The sequence below is a fragment of the Tursiops truncatus genome, chromosome 18, assembly GCF_011762595.2.
Source record: "Tursiops truncatus isolate mTurTru1 chromosome 18, mTurTru1.mat.Y, whole genome shotgun sequence".
NCBI classification, from domain to species: Eukaryota; Metazoa; Chordata; class Mammalia; order Artiodactyla; family Delphinidae; genus Tursiops; species Tursiops truncatus.
The window spans coordinates 55,901,419-55,918,258 of NC_047051.1; the positions used below are offsets into that span (position 1 = coordinate 55,901,419).

General features: G+C 34.8%; 1 long non-coding RNA gene across 1 annotated transcript in view; it reads right to left on the reverse strand.

The window, feature by feature from the left end:
- Nucleotides 1-631: 631 nt before the first annotated feature.
- Nucleotides 632-16,840, reverse strand: part of LOC141276982 (uncharacterized) — a 56,582-nt gene continuing 40,373 nt past the window's right edge. Inside the window, exon 4 of the long non-coding RNA XR_012327472.1 lies at nt 632-654. This is a non-coding gene — a long non-coding RNA (uncharacterized lncRNA). The remainder of the gene's footprint in view (nt 655-16,840) is intronic.

Genomic DNA, 16,840 nt, shown 5'->3' on the forward strand with positions numbered 1-16,840 from the left:
AATTGTGCTTTTGCTGATTTAAATTTTGTCTCCATATTACATAATACAAATTTTAAAATATACTTTAAAACATGAAACGTACAAGAGAATGTAAGTGAATGGCTACTGTATATTTCTTCACACATTTTAAAAATATTTGGTGGGGGGAACTCCAGTTCAAGAGGGGTGACATAGGAAGATCCTGGGCTCCCCTCTTCCCAGGGACACACCAAATCTGCAGCTAAATATGGAACAACTCCCTCTGGAAAAAAAAACAAAACACCTAAAAACCATCTAAGCAACTCCTACATGAGGGGCCAATGAAAGAAGACCCCTTATCAAAGTGGGTAGGGGAGGCTGGTACACAATCTCTCCATAAACTCCATCCTTGGCACAGAGACCCACAATCAGGAGGGGACTCCAAACTCAAAGTTTGTCCGTGAGGAGTGAAAGCTTTGAACCCCACATCAGACACCCCAGCTTTTCAGACCTGTTTCTGAGAGATGAGCTCCCAAAAGGTAGCTTTGAAATCCAAAGGGGCGGGCTCAAGACCACAGGCTGTAATAATCTGCGAAAGGGCTCTTAAAGCGCTTGCAGGGTCAGTCTCTACGGCTTTAGGGCTCAGCTTGGAGGCAACAGATGGAGAGGCTTATTTGGTATTCTTCAAACATTGGCCTGAGAGGGAGGCAAATAATTTAACACACGTTAGGAGGCTGGAAGGCAACATCTTCACAGTCTTCATCTGCCTCACTACAGCTCTCTGATATCTCCCAGGAAGAAACTCATACGCTCATCTGGAGTCCCAGTTTTTGCAACTGACACCTGGGCATCAACTTCAGACCTCCAAATTGCCTGGCTCTAGTAGCCAGCCTGATTTATTCTTGTAGTCCCACAGGACTGTATATATTTGTACACTTTAAAAGCTGCTGCCTGAGCATCTGCTTCCAATCATGTTGAATCCAGGTAGTGAATGAGATCTCTTCTGGAACACTGAAAGTTCTTGGCACAACCTCAACTACTGGGGTCCATTAAAAATGAAATAGGCTGCTGGTACAATCACAAAGGTTTGAGAACAACCAAGAGATAGGCCAGGGTTGAATGATAAAGTTCATCTCCTGTGTAAGGCCACTACTTCAAGACTAAGAGAGGCGGCTCTTTTACCTAATATACAAAAAATAACATAGAGAGTCAAGCAAAGTGAAGAAACAAACAAATATGTTCTAAACAAAAGAACAATATAAAACCTTAAACTATTGTTTTTGTATCATGCAATAAATATGTATTCTGTGACTACCTTAATTCAATTAAGATTATACCCTTAGAGAGAATTACATTACATAATATGACCCACATAACCTAGAAATATTGAAAAAATAAAGTTAGGTATGTCACAAATGCATAAAATGTATGTCAATGCCATTCTATCCTTATATAAGCATACCGTGAGTAATATTTAATATAAAATTAACAGTGTGTTTTCTTACTGTCTTATAACTTTGCTTTCAAAGAACTTAGAATAGGCCTCTCTTTCATAGTCTGAGAAACTGCATATCAGCCTATAATCACAGGTAAATTATTTTTTAAACAAATGTAACAATGTTCCCAATACTGTATTATGAATATGACTGTAATACTATATACCATAAAAATTTTATCATGATTCATTCATTAGTGTATAGGCTAGGCTACCATGAAGCAATCATACAGATTACACTAGCCTACCATAAAGAAATCATGTTGCTGCTTCTTCCGTTATCAATGTATGAATTGTTTTACCTGTAAAAATATTTTTTCACATTATCTTTTTAAAAAATTTTAATGTCTAGTAGTGATATATATATCATCTACAGTGTTTTGCATCATATAAAACAATATTCATATAGGTACTGACAGACAACTCGTCTTATAAACAGATGATGTAAACTTACAGTATGCATAAATATAGTACGGTACTGTAAATATTTTCTCTTCTTTATGATTTGTTTAATAATGTTTTTCTTTTCTCTAGTTTACTTTAATGTAAGAATAAAATACGAAATATACGTTAACTGTTTATATTATAGGTAAGAATTCCAGTCAACAGTAGGCTATTAGTAGTTAAGTTTTTGGGGAGTCAAAAATTATACATGGATTTTTGACTGTGCAGGGGGAAGAGGTCAATGCCCCTAATCCCTGTGTTGTTCAAGTGTCAACCGTACTTGAGAGATAATATAGTACTACTTTTTTTTCCATTGTGTAAAAAATACTTCAACAGTGGTGCCTTGGGCCATGGCTGGGCAGTTTCAACAAGACCACCCTTCCCATAGATAAAACCTATAAATTTTGGTAAACAAAAATGCACCTGAAGCCACTAAATATAACCAAAAGCACTTAGATACTGGTAAATAAAAATCAAACTTGAATAAAAAATAGCACTAAGTAGCATTCTCTCTTTCATAGATATTTTCTTGACCTTCAACCCCAGTCATCTCCATCAGGGATAATTCAAGTCCTATTAGAAAAAACAAAACAAAAACAAGCTTAAACATTTAAAGAGATAGAAGATAGAGTTAGCACTACCAGAACCAATGTAAAGTGAAAGGGAAAATCCTGGAAATGAGAGGGCCATAGAGGAAGAGGTCCATATCTGTTTATAAAATTGCCAGTTTCTGACTGACTCTTGAACTCTGAATTGAGGCATACTCTAAGAACTACAGATAAGGTTAAAAAAAATAATTGAGATTTGAGCTCCTCTTCCCACAGGGATGACAAAACTGTGGTTCAGCCAAGATGAATGCTTGCTTAAAAAGCAGAATCAGACTCCCTCTTGTGAGAACACCAGGATCACAACTAGCTGCTGGACAATCATTGACAGGAAGACACTGTAATTCACCAAAAAAGATACCCCACATCCAAAGACAAAGGAAAAGCCACAATGAGATGGTAGGAGGGGCACAATCACAGTAAAATCAAATCCCATAACTGCTGGGTGGGTGACTCACAGACTGGAGAACACTTATATCACAGAAGTCCCCCCACTGGAGTGAAGCTTCTGAGACCCACATCAGGTTTCCCAACGTGGGGGTCTGGCAACAAGAGGAGGAATTCTTAGAGAATCAGACTTTGAAGCCTACTGGGATTTGACTGCAGGACTTTGAAAGGACTGGGGGAGACAGAGACTCCACTCCTGGAGGGCACACACAAAGTAGTGTGTGCATCAGGATCCAGGGGAAGGAGCAGTGACCCCAGGGGAGACTGAACCAGACCCACCTGCTAATGTTGGAGGGTCTCCTGCAGAGGGGGGGTGGGGGGTTGTGGCTCACGGGGGGACAAGGACACTAGCAGCAGAAGTTCTGGGAAGTACTCCTTGGCGTGAGCCCTCCCAGAGTCTATCATTAGCCCCCAAAAAAGCGCAGGTAGGCTCCATTGTTGGGTTGCCTCAGGCAACCAGGGAGGGAAGCCAGCCCCACCCATTAGCAGTCAAGCAGATTAAAGTTTTACTGAGCTCTGCCCACCAGAGCAACAGTCAGCTCTACCCACCACAAGTCCCTCCCATCAGGAAACTTGCACAAGCCTCTTAGATGGCCTCATCCACCAAAGGACAGACAGCAGAAGCAAGAACTACAGTCCTGCAGCCTGTGGAACAAAAACCACATTCACAGAAAGATAGACAAGATGAAAGGCAGAGGGCTATGTACTGGATGAAGGAACAAGACAAAACCCCAGAAAAACAACTAAATGAAGAGGAGATAGGCAACCTTCCAGAAAAATAATTCAGAGTAATGACAGTGAAGCAGATCCAGGACCTTGAAAAAGAATGGAGGCAAAGATCAGGAAGATGCAAGAAATGATTAACAAAGACCTAGAATAATTAAAGAACAATCTAACAGAAATGAAAAATACAATAACTGAAATGAAAACTACACTAGAAGGAATCAATAGCAGAATAACTGAGGCAGAAGAACGATAAGTGACCTGGAAGACAGAATGGTAGAATTCACTGCTGTGGACAGAATAAAGAAAAAAGAATGAAAAGAAATGAGGACAGCCTAAGAGACCTCTGGGACAACACTAAACACAACAACATTTGCATTATAGGGGTCCCAGAAGGAGTAGAGAGAGAGAAAGGACCAGAGAAGATATTTGAAGAGATTATAGTTGAAAACTTCCCTAACATGGGAAAGGAAAGAGCCACCCAAGTCCAGAAAGAGCAGCGAGTCTCATACAGGATAAATTCAAGGAGAAACATGCCAGGACACAGAGTAACCAAATTGGCAAAAATTAAAGACAAAGAAAAATTATTGAAAGCAGCAAGGGAAAAACAACAAATAACATACAAGGGAACTCCCATAAGGTTACCAGCAGATTTCTCAGCAGAAACTCTACAAGCCAGAAGGGAGTGGCATGATACACTTAAAGTGATGAAAAGGAAGAACCTACAAACAAGATTACTCTACCCAGCAAGGATCTCATTCAGATTCCATGGAGAAATCAAAAACTTTACAGATAAGCAAAAGCTAAGAGAATTCAGCACCACCAAACCAGCTCTACAACAAATGCTAAAGGAATTTCTATAAGTGGGAAACACAAGAGAAGAAAAGGACCTACAAAAATAAACCCAAAACAATTAAGAAAATGGTCATAGGAACATACATATCGATAATTACCTTAAACATGAATGGATTAAATGTTCCAAACAAAAGACAAAGGCTTGCTGAATGGATACAAAAACAAGACCCATATATATGCTGTCTACAAGAGACTCACTTCAGACCTAGGGACACATACAGACTGAAAATGAGGGGATGGAAAAAGATATACCATGCAAATGGAAATCAAAAGAAAGCTGGAATAGCAATACTCATATCAGATAAAATAGACTTTAAAATAAAGAATGTTATAAGAGACAAGGAAGCACACTACATAATGATCAAGGGATCAATCCAAGAAGAAGATATAACAGTTATAAATATATATGCACCCAACACAGGAGCACCTCAATACAAAAGGCAACTGCTAACAGCTATAAAAGAGGAAATCAACAGTAAGAAAACAATAGTGGGAGACTTTAACACCTCACTTACACCAATGGACAGATCATCCAAAATGAAAATAAATAAGGAAACAGAAGCTTTAAATGACACAATAGACCAGATAGATTTAACTGATATTTATAGGACATTCCATCCAAAAACAGCAGATTACACTTTCTTCTCAAGTGCACACGGAACATTCTCCAGGATAGATCACAGCTTGGGTCACAAATCAAGCCTCAGTAAATTTAAGAAAGTTGAAATCATATCAAGCCTCTTTTCTGGCCACAACGTTATGAGATTAGAAATGAATTACAGGAGAAAAAACGTAAAAAACACAAACACATGGAGGCTAAACAATACATTATTAAATAACGAAGAGATCACTGAAGAAATCAAAGAGGAAATCAAAAAATACCTAGAGACAAATGACAATGAAAACACGATGATCCAAAACCTATTGGATGAAGCAAAAGCAGTCGTAAGAGGGAAGTTTATAGCTACACAAGCTTACCTCAAGAAACAAGAAAAATCTCAAACAATCTAACCTTACACCTAAAGGAACTAGAGAAAGAAGAACAAACAAAACCCAAACTTAGCAGAAGAAAAGAAATCATAATGATCAGAGCAGAAATAAATGAAATAGAAACAAAGAAAACAATAGCAAAGATCAATAAAACTAAATGTTGGTTCTTTGAGAAGATAAAAAAAAATTGATAAACCATTAGCCAGACTCATCAAGAAAAAGAGGGAGAGGACTCAAATCAATAAAATTAGAAATGAAAAAGGAGAAGTACAACAGACACCGCAGAAATACAAAGCATCCTAAGAGACTACTACAAGCAACTCTATGCCAATAAAATGGACAACCTGGAAGAAATGGACAAATTCCTAGAAAGGTATAACCTTCCAAGACTGAACCAGGAAGAAATAGAAAATATGAACAGACCAATCACAAGTAATGAAATTGAAACTGTGATTAAAAATCTTCCAACAAACAAAAGTCCAGGACCAGATGGCTTCACAGGTGAATTCTATCAAACATTTACAGAAGAGCTAACACCCATCCTTCTCAAACTCTTGCAAAAAATTGCAGAGGAAGGAACACTCCCAAACTCATTCTATGAGGCCACCATCACCCTGATACCAAAACCAGACAAAGATACTACAAAAAAAGAAAATTACAGACCAATATCACTGATGAATATAGATGCAAAAATTCTCAACAAAATACTAGCAAACAAAATCCAACAACACATTAAAAGGATCACACACCATGATCAAGTGGGATTTATCCCAGGAATGCAAGGATTCTTCAATATACGCAAATCAAACAATGTGATACACCATACTAACAAATTGAAGAAGAAACACCATATGATCATCTCAATGGATGCAGAAAAAGCTTTTGACAAAATTCAACACCGATTTATGATAAAAACTCTCCAGACAGTGGGCATAAAGGGAAACTACCTCAACATAATAAAGGCTATATACAACAAACCCACAGCAAACATCATTCTCAACGGTGAAAAACTGAAAGCATTTCCTCTAAGATCAGGAACAAGACAAGGATGTCCATTCACCACTGTTATTCAACATAGTTTTGGAAGTCCTAGCCACGGCAATCAGAGAAGAAAAAGAAATAAAAGGAATACAAATTGGAAAAGAAGAAGTAAAACTGTCACTGTTTGCAGATGACATGATAGTATATGTAGAGAATCCTAAAAATGCCACCAGAAAACTACTAGAACTAAGCAATGAATTTGGTAAAGTTGCAGGTTACAAAATTAATGCCCAGAAATCTCTTGGAGATCATTTTCAATATTTCCATCTTCATAAAGAACTTGTGTATGAGGTAAGTGTTGTTATTTTATATATATTTCTATGTAAGAAATGATTTTCAGATTGATGAGGTGAATAAATAAATATCCTGATTCCAATGACTGATAGAGTTAACATATTAATCGTTGTACACTGATTTATATAGTCTAACAAATGATTTTTTTACTGAATGTGACTGGTTATATTTTTTGGCTTCTTTTCCTAATCATGTTGATAAAGTTTGCAATTAATTCAGTGATAGAGAATATGCCGATCTATATGAGCTGATATTTTGTAACAAATAGTACAGCTAAAACCTAAAGTGACCTTGCATTCATATGCAAAATATTCTCCTTACACTTCTGTATGTGACTGAAAAGCTTTGAGTTTATGAAAACAAAATAGCAGAATTAAAGATGAGTGAAGAACATCAGACTTAGTTATATTTTGATGAAATATTCCTGCTATTAATAGGTATTTTTAATAGGTATTTTGATTTGCCTTCAAAATGGGATTTGTGACAGTTGAGAAGAATTTTTTCTCACAAATTATTGAAGAGAGATGAGTATGCACATCTCCATCCTATTGAATAGGTCACCAAAGCATGGGCCTTGAAAGTCTGAACAAAATATCAATATTACCCAGGATTTAGAGTAGGGAAGAAAAGGTAGAGATGATAATTTGTGGCTGAGAATTAAAAAACAAAATAAAATGCATCATATCAAGTCCTGAATAAAAGATCTACTTGCTTCTGGGTGTGCAAAGGTGGTAAACAATTCTGTTATGTGCTTACCCCAGATCCCCCAGCTGTTAACATCTCATCTGCTTTGCCAGTATCTATATATTTATATCTACATCTGTATCTATATCTGTCTGTTTGTCTATTATCAATCTTTTTGGGGTTTTTTGAGAGCAGTTTGCAGAAATGATGAACCATTAGCCTGAATAAGTTAGTGTCTATAATTTATGAACAAGGATGTCTTCTATAACAAGTACACAAACATCCAAATCAGGAAATTAAACATCAATACACTTCTAGTGACAAACCACAGACTCCATTTAAGTTTCACCAGTTGTCCCAATCACGGCCTCTATAGCAAAGGATCCAATATTACATCACACATTTCATTCACTTGTCGACTCTCTCTAATCACATTCAATGGAATGCTTTTGTAGTCTTTTCATTACTTTCATGATCCTGAGTTTTTTAAAGTACTATACTACAGGTAGTTATTTTACTGAATGCTGTGTCAGTCTTTGTTTGACTGATATTCATCATGATTACTTTTTTTAGCTGTTTTAACAGGGATATTGAAGATGAAATGTATATTCTTTTTATTCCATCATGTCAGTTGGTACATGATAAAAAATTGCCCTATTGTGGGTCATGTTAACTTTGATCACCAAATTATAGCAATATCTGTCAGGTATCTTCATTCTCTTTGTCTTTGTAAATTATGAGTATTTTGTGATGACATACTTTGTGACTAAAATTACACTTTGTGTAAAATTGTGTAAATTTATACTTTGTGTGAAAATTTTTCTGTTTCACATTTTTACCCATTACTTTTCATATTCATTGATAGTTGTCTATATCAGTTATTGCCAGGAGGGTTACCAAATCGTGATTTTCTAATTCCATAACTTCTTCTGCATTTGTTAATTGGCATTTAACTGTAAAGATGAGTTTTTCTTCTCCATATTTATATATTTATTCATTTATTTATATTGGTATGGACTTATGAATTCTTATTTAATCAATGAGCAACAATCTGTTACAATATTTTTGTATGTGTGTGTTCACTTTTACTTGTCTCATATTTGTCCAGTGGGAGCCTCTTAAAATTAGAACTCCTGACCTTTCAGGATGTCTCTCATTCCTTGAGAATTTGCTTATTTTCCTTACTGGGTTTTTTAAAAATTTTATTTTATTTATTTTTTATACAGCAGGTTCTTATTAGTTATCTATTTTATACACATCAGTGTATACGTGTCAATCCCAATCTCCCAATTCATCACACCACCACCACCACCCACCCCCAGCCACTTTCCCCCCTTGGTGTACATACGTTTGTTCTCTACATCTGTGTCTCTATTTTTGCCCTGCAAACTGGTTCATCTGTACCATTTTTCTAGGTTCCACATATATGTGTTAATATACGATATTTGTTTTTCTCTTTCTGACTTACTTCACTCTGTATGACAGTCTCTAGATCCATCCACGTCTCTACAGATGACCCAATTTTGTTCTTTTTTATGGCTGAGTAATATTCCATTGTATATATGTACCACATCTTCTTTATCCATTCATCTGTCAATGGGCATTTAGGTTGCTTCCATGACCTGGCTATTGTAAATAGTGCTGCAATGAACACTGGGGTGCATGTGTCTTTTTTTTTTTTTTTTTTTTTTGCGGTATGCGGGCCTCTCACTGTTGTGGCCTCTCCCGTTGCGGAGCACAGGCTCCGGACGTGCAGGCTCAGTGGCCATGGCTCACGGGCCTAGCCACTCTGCGGCATGTGGGATCTTCCCGGACTGGGACATGAACTCATGTCCCCTGCATTGGCAGGCGGACTCTCAACCACTGCGCCACCAGGGAAGCCCTGCACGTGTCTTTTTGAATTATGGTTTTCTCTGGGTATATGCCCAGTAGTGGGATTGCTGGGTCATATGGTAATTCTATGTTTAGTTTTTTAAGGAACCTCCATACTGTTCTCCATAGTGGCTATATCAATTTACATTCCCACCAGCAGTGCAAGTGTGTTCCCCTTTCTCCACACCCTCTCCAGCATTTGTTTTTTACAAGTTTCTGATGATGCTCATTCTAACAGGTGTAAGGTGATACCTCATTGTAGTTTTGATTTGCATTTCTCTAATAATTAGTGATGTTGAGCAGCTTTTCATGTGCTTCTTGGCCATCTGTATGTCTTCTTTAGAGAAATGTCTATTTAGGTCTTCTGCCCATTTTTGGATTGGGTTGTTTGTTTTTTTAATATTGAGCTGCATGAGCTGCATCTCAATATTAAAATTGATATATCTTGGAGAGAGAATTTGCTTATTTTCTGACACAGCAAAATATTCCAGGTTTATTTTATTCTTTGTTTTTTCCAGATTTTTATTGGTCATTTTTTCAAAGAATCTGTATTCCTTGCAGTGGAGAAAGATATTTGGAAATATTTCTAATTATTTAGGAATGCAAGATCTGAGTACTAGATTTGCTCATCGTTACAGGGGTGTCACTGCTTCCAGGATTTTTCAGAGAATAGATCCCAAAATATATGAATGTTTATACATGCATAAACACACACACACATAATCCACACAGGCATACATATGTTTCTTTCTATACCTATCTCTATATTGAAAATTATTAGTTTACACCCAAAACTATTCTGACACCAATTATTCTGACACCAATTATTATAGTTCATGTTGCCTTTGACTCTTTCTCTCCTTATAACTCCTCTCTCTGACAGTGAGAAAACTCATTTCATTTTAGTTAAAAATCATTACGTTTTGGCTCAATCCCTCCCTATATCACAATCTGCAAGGCTATTCTTCACTCATACCTAACAGTCATACTTCTGTTTACTGGACTGTCTGTAACATTACTGAGACCTGAAACATAGCTTGGCCATGGGCTTGAAGCTCTAAACCAGAAGGCCACCTTCAAAAAATACATTGTGAAACAAGTGGGGCTATAATGGTTTTTTGCTTCACTTTTTTTTGTACATATTACTTTTGTCCCTAATGTTTGCTTCATCTTTACTGTGATGGAGGTACTTGTATAGATGGAGATAGATAAATTGCTAACAAAGAAGGAAAGGGCCATCAACAGCAAGACACAGTATATGCTGTAGGATGTTCATTTATTTATTTAGCTAATATATATAATATTATAGATATATTTTATACATGAAATATAATATATAATTATATAAACATGCATATGCCTGTCTATAATCATATATTTTTGTGTATGTACATATTTTATATAGAAACATATATATACATATACACACATAGAGCAAGAAAGAGAGAAAGAGAGTCAGAGAGACAGAGAGAGACATATGGACCATCTTCTATTTGCCAGGATCTATGTTAAGGCTTATAAAAGAATACATATCTTGCCTACAATCAAAAAGCTAAAGAATAGGGAAATGAATATGAAAAAGAATATATTTATATGTGTGTGTCTGTATAACTGAATCACTTTGTTGTGCACCTGAAACTAGCAAACATTGTAAATTAACTATACTTCAATGAAAAAAAGGAAAGTTGAAGATTTAAAAAAAAAAGCAAATGTGTGCCTATTAAAATAGTTTTTTCAATTAAAAAAAAGCTAAAGAGCAATCTACTTAAATTCAATATAGATGTCATACTCTTACTACTCTATAAAGTTTGAAAATTTATAATAATATTTTAATATTTATTTTATAATATTTTTCTCTAATAGTTTTATAATATTCATACAATATCATGTATATTATAATAGTTATATCTTATTGTGCCTAAATTAATTTCAGGGATCACTTTAAAACTGCATACAAAATTACTTCACTACCCAAAATATATTTGATTTTTTTATGTGTTTGGTAAAAAAGGGGTAAATAGAACAACAGAATTATTGTTGAGACAAAGTAAAATAACGATAATGGTAATGATGATGATAATAATAAAAACTTTATACAGATTCTCTATAGAAATTAATTGAATTGACTGCAGTTATCTTGAGAAGAGATCTACTGAGCACCTTTGTGTAAGAACACATAAGTATAGCTTATTGCCTTCCTGATTGTTCACTTCCTCTTTCAATAGGCAGAAAATTGTTATCAATACAGAACTCTGTCTTTGAAGATAATTTTAATCACCAATCACACATATAGTTTGTAAATTACCCTGAAGTACAATTCCACAGTACATAAGAATTTAATAGAACTCACAAAGGCAGGTCCTTAGTGTCAGCTAAAATAGAATACTTTCAGATGAAATTACTTTCTAAGCCATAGTTGAGGAAAGGCTAAACAATTTTCTACAAACAATTATTATTGACTACTCTGCTGGTAGCATGATGTTAAAAAGAAATTTATTACTCTGTTTTAGGTTTCTGAATTTTCAGTTTATAGTCTAACATCATGTCTATATCCGATTTCTATTAAGCTGGGAGATGAAGGAGACTGTATGTTTTCAGAGGCATTAAATAGGAGTTTAGATTTTGTTGTTAATTCAGGCTTGACATATTACAATACATATACTAAGAAAGGCAATTTATTTAGAATGCTTACTGTGTTTTTCTGCCTTGTTTTTTAATTTGGGGAGATTATGGGTTTTTTTTATTATTGATCTGATGTAATTATGTAGTTCCCATGTTAATTAAACTATAATGCCATAAAATAACTAGATATTATAATCTATCATGCTCACAGAATTTTGAAATTTTCAGATTGAAGACTGAACAGTGATCTAGAAATTTGTCACAGTTTATATGTTATATTTTACAAATATAGCTTTTATTTGCAAGGTATGTAATAAGATGTAATAACCAGAAACAAATAGATGAGTAGCATTTGTTGATTGTTTATAATGTGTGAGGTACTGTTCTAGCCCTTTTCATAAACATTTTGCTCATTTTATAGAAAAGGAATCTCAGGCTTATCTAAGGTCACATAAAGTGGGGCTGAGGTTCAGAAAGGATCTGTCAACATGATTAAACATTACTCAATACCTAGTTGTTTAGCATTAAGTAAAGGAATATTTTTATAGAATATAGTTTTTGTTCAGGATAATGCTTTTATGTTTTATTTATGTTTTTCTAATTAGAAATTAACTTTCTAATTTTCTTTATTCCACTTACGAGGACTTATTTTGATTAACTATATGTATTAATTATTTGTTGCTGTTGTGAAATACTACCACAAACATAGTGGCTTAAAAGAACTCAAATTTATTAATATTTTCTTTCACCTTTATCTTATAGTTCTGGAGGGCAAAAATCTTAAATGGTTTTCACTGGGCTAAAATCTAGGACTTCCTTTCAAAGGCTCCAGGAGAGAGTCTGTTACCTTGCTTTTTCCAGGTTCTAGAGGCTGACTGTAATCCTTGGCTTGTGGTCACTTCTTCTATGTGCAAGCCAGCAGTTATGACATTTCGATCTCTGCTTCCTCTGCTTCCATTGTTCCATCTTCTCTGACTTTGACCTTCCTGCTTCCATCTTATTAGGATCCTATAATTACACTGAATTTGCCTGAATGATTCAGTATAATTTCCCTATTTCAAGATCCTTAATTTATCTGTAAATTCCTTCATTTGTAACAGCAGGAGGGCAACACGTGATATCACTGCAATGTGTCAACTCAAAGTACATGATAAAAATATTTACAATGGAGTGATATTCTTTCTAAATGTTCAAAGATTACATTTAAAAATGTGAGTCAAACAAATAAATCATAATAAGTGTATTCTTTTCCAAAGAATCACAGAAAAATAACTTTCTTATCTTAGAATTTTTGTTTGTTCTTTTAGAACTTAGTAATAAAATTTTCTTCTGAGGAAAAATTGAAGGTTTTGAGAATCACCACAACATATGCCAAATTCCCCAAAGAACACAGAACCAATGATTCAAGGAAGATTGTGAGGAGAGGTAGTTGTTGAAGGATTATTTAAAAGAAGCCCTGCATTTTATGTTCTGTGTCCATCCCTATTCAGAGAAGTAAGATGGCCAAAGATTTTTACTATTTTTGGTATTAAGTATGTATCTATTGAGATGGGTACATATAGCTAATCTACACACATAAGGCCCTATAATAAAATCTAATTTCATGGGAAGAATAAATTAGATAAGGTTATCCTACATCCATAGTTATTACATTTCTCATTGTGAATAGTTAAACTTGAATTCTGGTTTATAGTTAAATTATTTCTGAGGTTGCTGGTGTGAGGTCATGCATAGGTAATACAGTCATTCTCAATGTATCTTGAAATTAACTTTTTTAAGCCTTCAACCCTTAAAGTTAGACTTTACAAATTTGTGAATTCATGATGTTAAAACTTAGAATGTTAGCTAGAGATGACTTCTAACATCATATTTATTTTACCAGTTACCATTTATCAAAAATCTATAACCTTGCCCTTTGCTCAAGCTGGTCTCAGGAGTGGGCAAGCAACTAAGAAGATTGTCAACAAAGTATAGAACAGAAAAGATTTATACCACAGCCACTGGAGAAAAAGAAGAAAATGTTAAAAAGAACAGATATGAGGACATACTGCCATTTGACCACAGCCGAGTTAAATTGACTTTAAAGACTCCTTCTCAAGATTCAGACTATATCAATGCAAATTATATTAAAGGTGCTTATGGGCCAAAAGCATATGTGGCAACCCAAGAACCTTTAGCAAATACAGTAATAGATTTTTGGAGGATGATATGGGAGTACAATGTTGTAATCATTGTAATGGCCTGTCGTGAATTTGAGATGGGAAGGAAAAAATATGAGCACTATTGGCCTTTGTATGGAGAAGACCCTATAACATTTTCACCATTTAAAATTTCTTATGAAGCTGAACAAACAAGAACATACTACTTCATTAGGACACTCTTACTTGAATTTCAAGATGAATCTCATAGGCTATATCAGTTACATTATGTGAACTGGCCAGACCATGGTGTTCCCTCATCATTTGATTCTATTCTGGACTTGATAAGCTTAATGAGAAAATATCAAGAACATGATGTGCCTATTTTTATTCATTGTAGTACAGGCTGTGGATGAACAGGTGCCATTTATGCCATAGATTATATGTGGAATTTAATATTTTTAACTTAATACAATGTTTAAAACATTTTTTAATGCCATTGCTGTGTCAATTTTTAACTGAAGTATGATTGACTTACAATATTATATTAGTTTCAGGTGTACAACATAGTGATCCAATATTTTTGTACATTACAAAATTATCACCACGATAAGTCCAGTTACCATCTGTAATCATACAAAGTTATTATAATATTATTGAACTATATTCCCTGTGCTGTACATGACATCCCTGTGACTCATTTGTAACTGGAAGTTTGTACCTCTTAATTTCCACCTAGTTCACTCATCCCCCCACCCCTGTTCCCTCTGGCAAAAACCAGTTTGTTCTATGAATCTGTTTCTGTATTGTTAGGTTTGTTCATTTGTTTTGTTTTTTAGATTCCACATATAAGTGAAATCGTACAGCATTTGTTTTTCTCTGTCTGACTTAGCATAATACACTCTAGTTCCATTCATGTTGTTGCAAATGGCAAATTTTCATTCTTTTTCATGGCTGAGTAATATATATTCATCATATGTACATGCCACATCTTCTTTATCCATTTGTCTATTAATGGGCACATAATTAAACTAAAAAGAGACAATTTGTGCTAAATGAGAAGGAAAGCAATAAAAATAATGCAATTCGCAATCTGAAGCTTTTGAGAGAAATTCAAGTGAAGAATGACATCTTAAGTATATTTAGGTTTAAATTGTGGTCTGATTATAATATTTTTGTTGAAGTACATTTTTGGTGGTCTTGATTGCAATCTGTGAAGTCATTCAATTTTAATCCTAAATATAGAATTAAGTTTAATTAAATCACTGTTGTGCTAGTTTTGGAAAAGTTTTTGCTGTTTTTGTTTTCTTGCGCAGATGTCTCCTAATTGCCTGCTTTTAGTGACGTTATTTTAGATATCAAAAATTCACATTCACATTTAGCAGCTTTCTAAATAATCAGATGTGAATTAATTTCAGTTTTTTAATACTCTATTCTCCAATTTTGGATCTTTGTTACACAGCTCTTAAAGGCCAGAAGCTCATATTTTCAATTCTGGCAGATGGAGAATTTGCGAAAACTTTAACAAAAATGTTGGCACATATCCATTCAATATATTATGCTAAAAGTAGCTCTAGTTTTTACTATAAACTGTATTTTCTTAACAGATTTGCTGTTTCCCCCACTCTCTGTCTTTAAGGTGCACAAACCTTGTATGATATGCAAATGACCGATTAGATCATGAACAATTTATTTAGTGAAAAGCAGCTATGCTTGGGTAGCTCAAGAAGATGTGTCTCAGTGTTTTAAGCTATAACAAATCTGAGTTTTGTTGAGTTAGTGGGTGAAGGGAATTCCAAAGATTCCAGCCATTTTTCCTGGCCTATGTACTATAATCATGATTTAATGTAATAGTATTTGTTGCCTTATGTATTGCATTGCTCCTATGTTGGGTGCATATATATTTATAACTGTTATATCTTCTTCTTGGATTGATCCCTTGATCATTATGTAGTGTCCTTCCTTGTCTCTTGTAACATTCTTTATTTTAAAGTCTATTTTATCTGATATGAGTATTGCTACTCCAGCTTTCTTTTGATTTCCTTTTGCATGGAATATCTTTTCCATCTCCTACTTTCAGTCTGTATATGTCTGTAGGTCTGAAGCGGGTCTCTTGTAGACAGCCTATATATGGGTCTTGTTTTTGTATCCTTTCAGCGAGCCTGTGTCTTTTGGTTGGAGCATTTAATCCATTCATATTTAAGGTAATTATCAATAGGTATGTTCCTATGACCATTTTCTTAATTGTTTTGGGTTTGCTTTTTTAGGTCCTTTTCTTCTCTTGTGTTTCCCACTTGTAGAAGTTCCTTTAACATTTGTTGTAGAGCTGGTTTGGTGGTGCTGAATTCTCTTAGCTTTTGCTTGTCTGTAAAGCTTTTGATTTCTCCATCAAATCAATGAAATCCTTGCTGGGTAGAGTAATCTTGGTTGTAGGTTCTTCCCTTTCATCACTTTAAATATATCATGCCACTCCCTTCTGGCTTGTAGGGTTTTTGCTGAGAAATTAGCTGTTAACCTGATGGGAGTTCCCTTGTATGTTATTTGTCATTTTTCTCTTGTTGCTTTTAATAATTTTTCTTTGTCTTTAATTTTTCCAATTTGATTACTATGTGTCTCAGTGTGTTTCTCCTTGGGTTTATCCTGCCTGGGACTCTCTGTGCTTCCTGGATTTT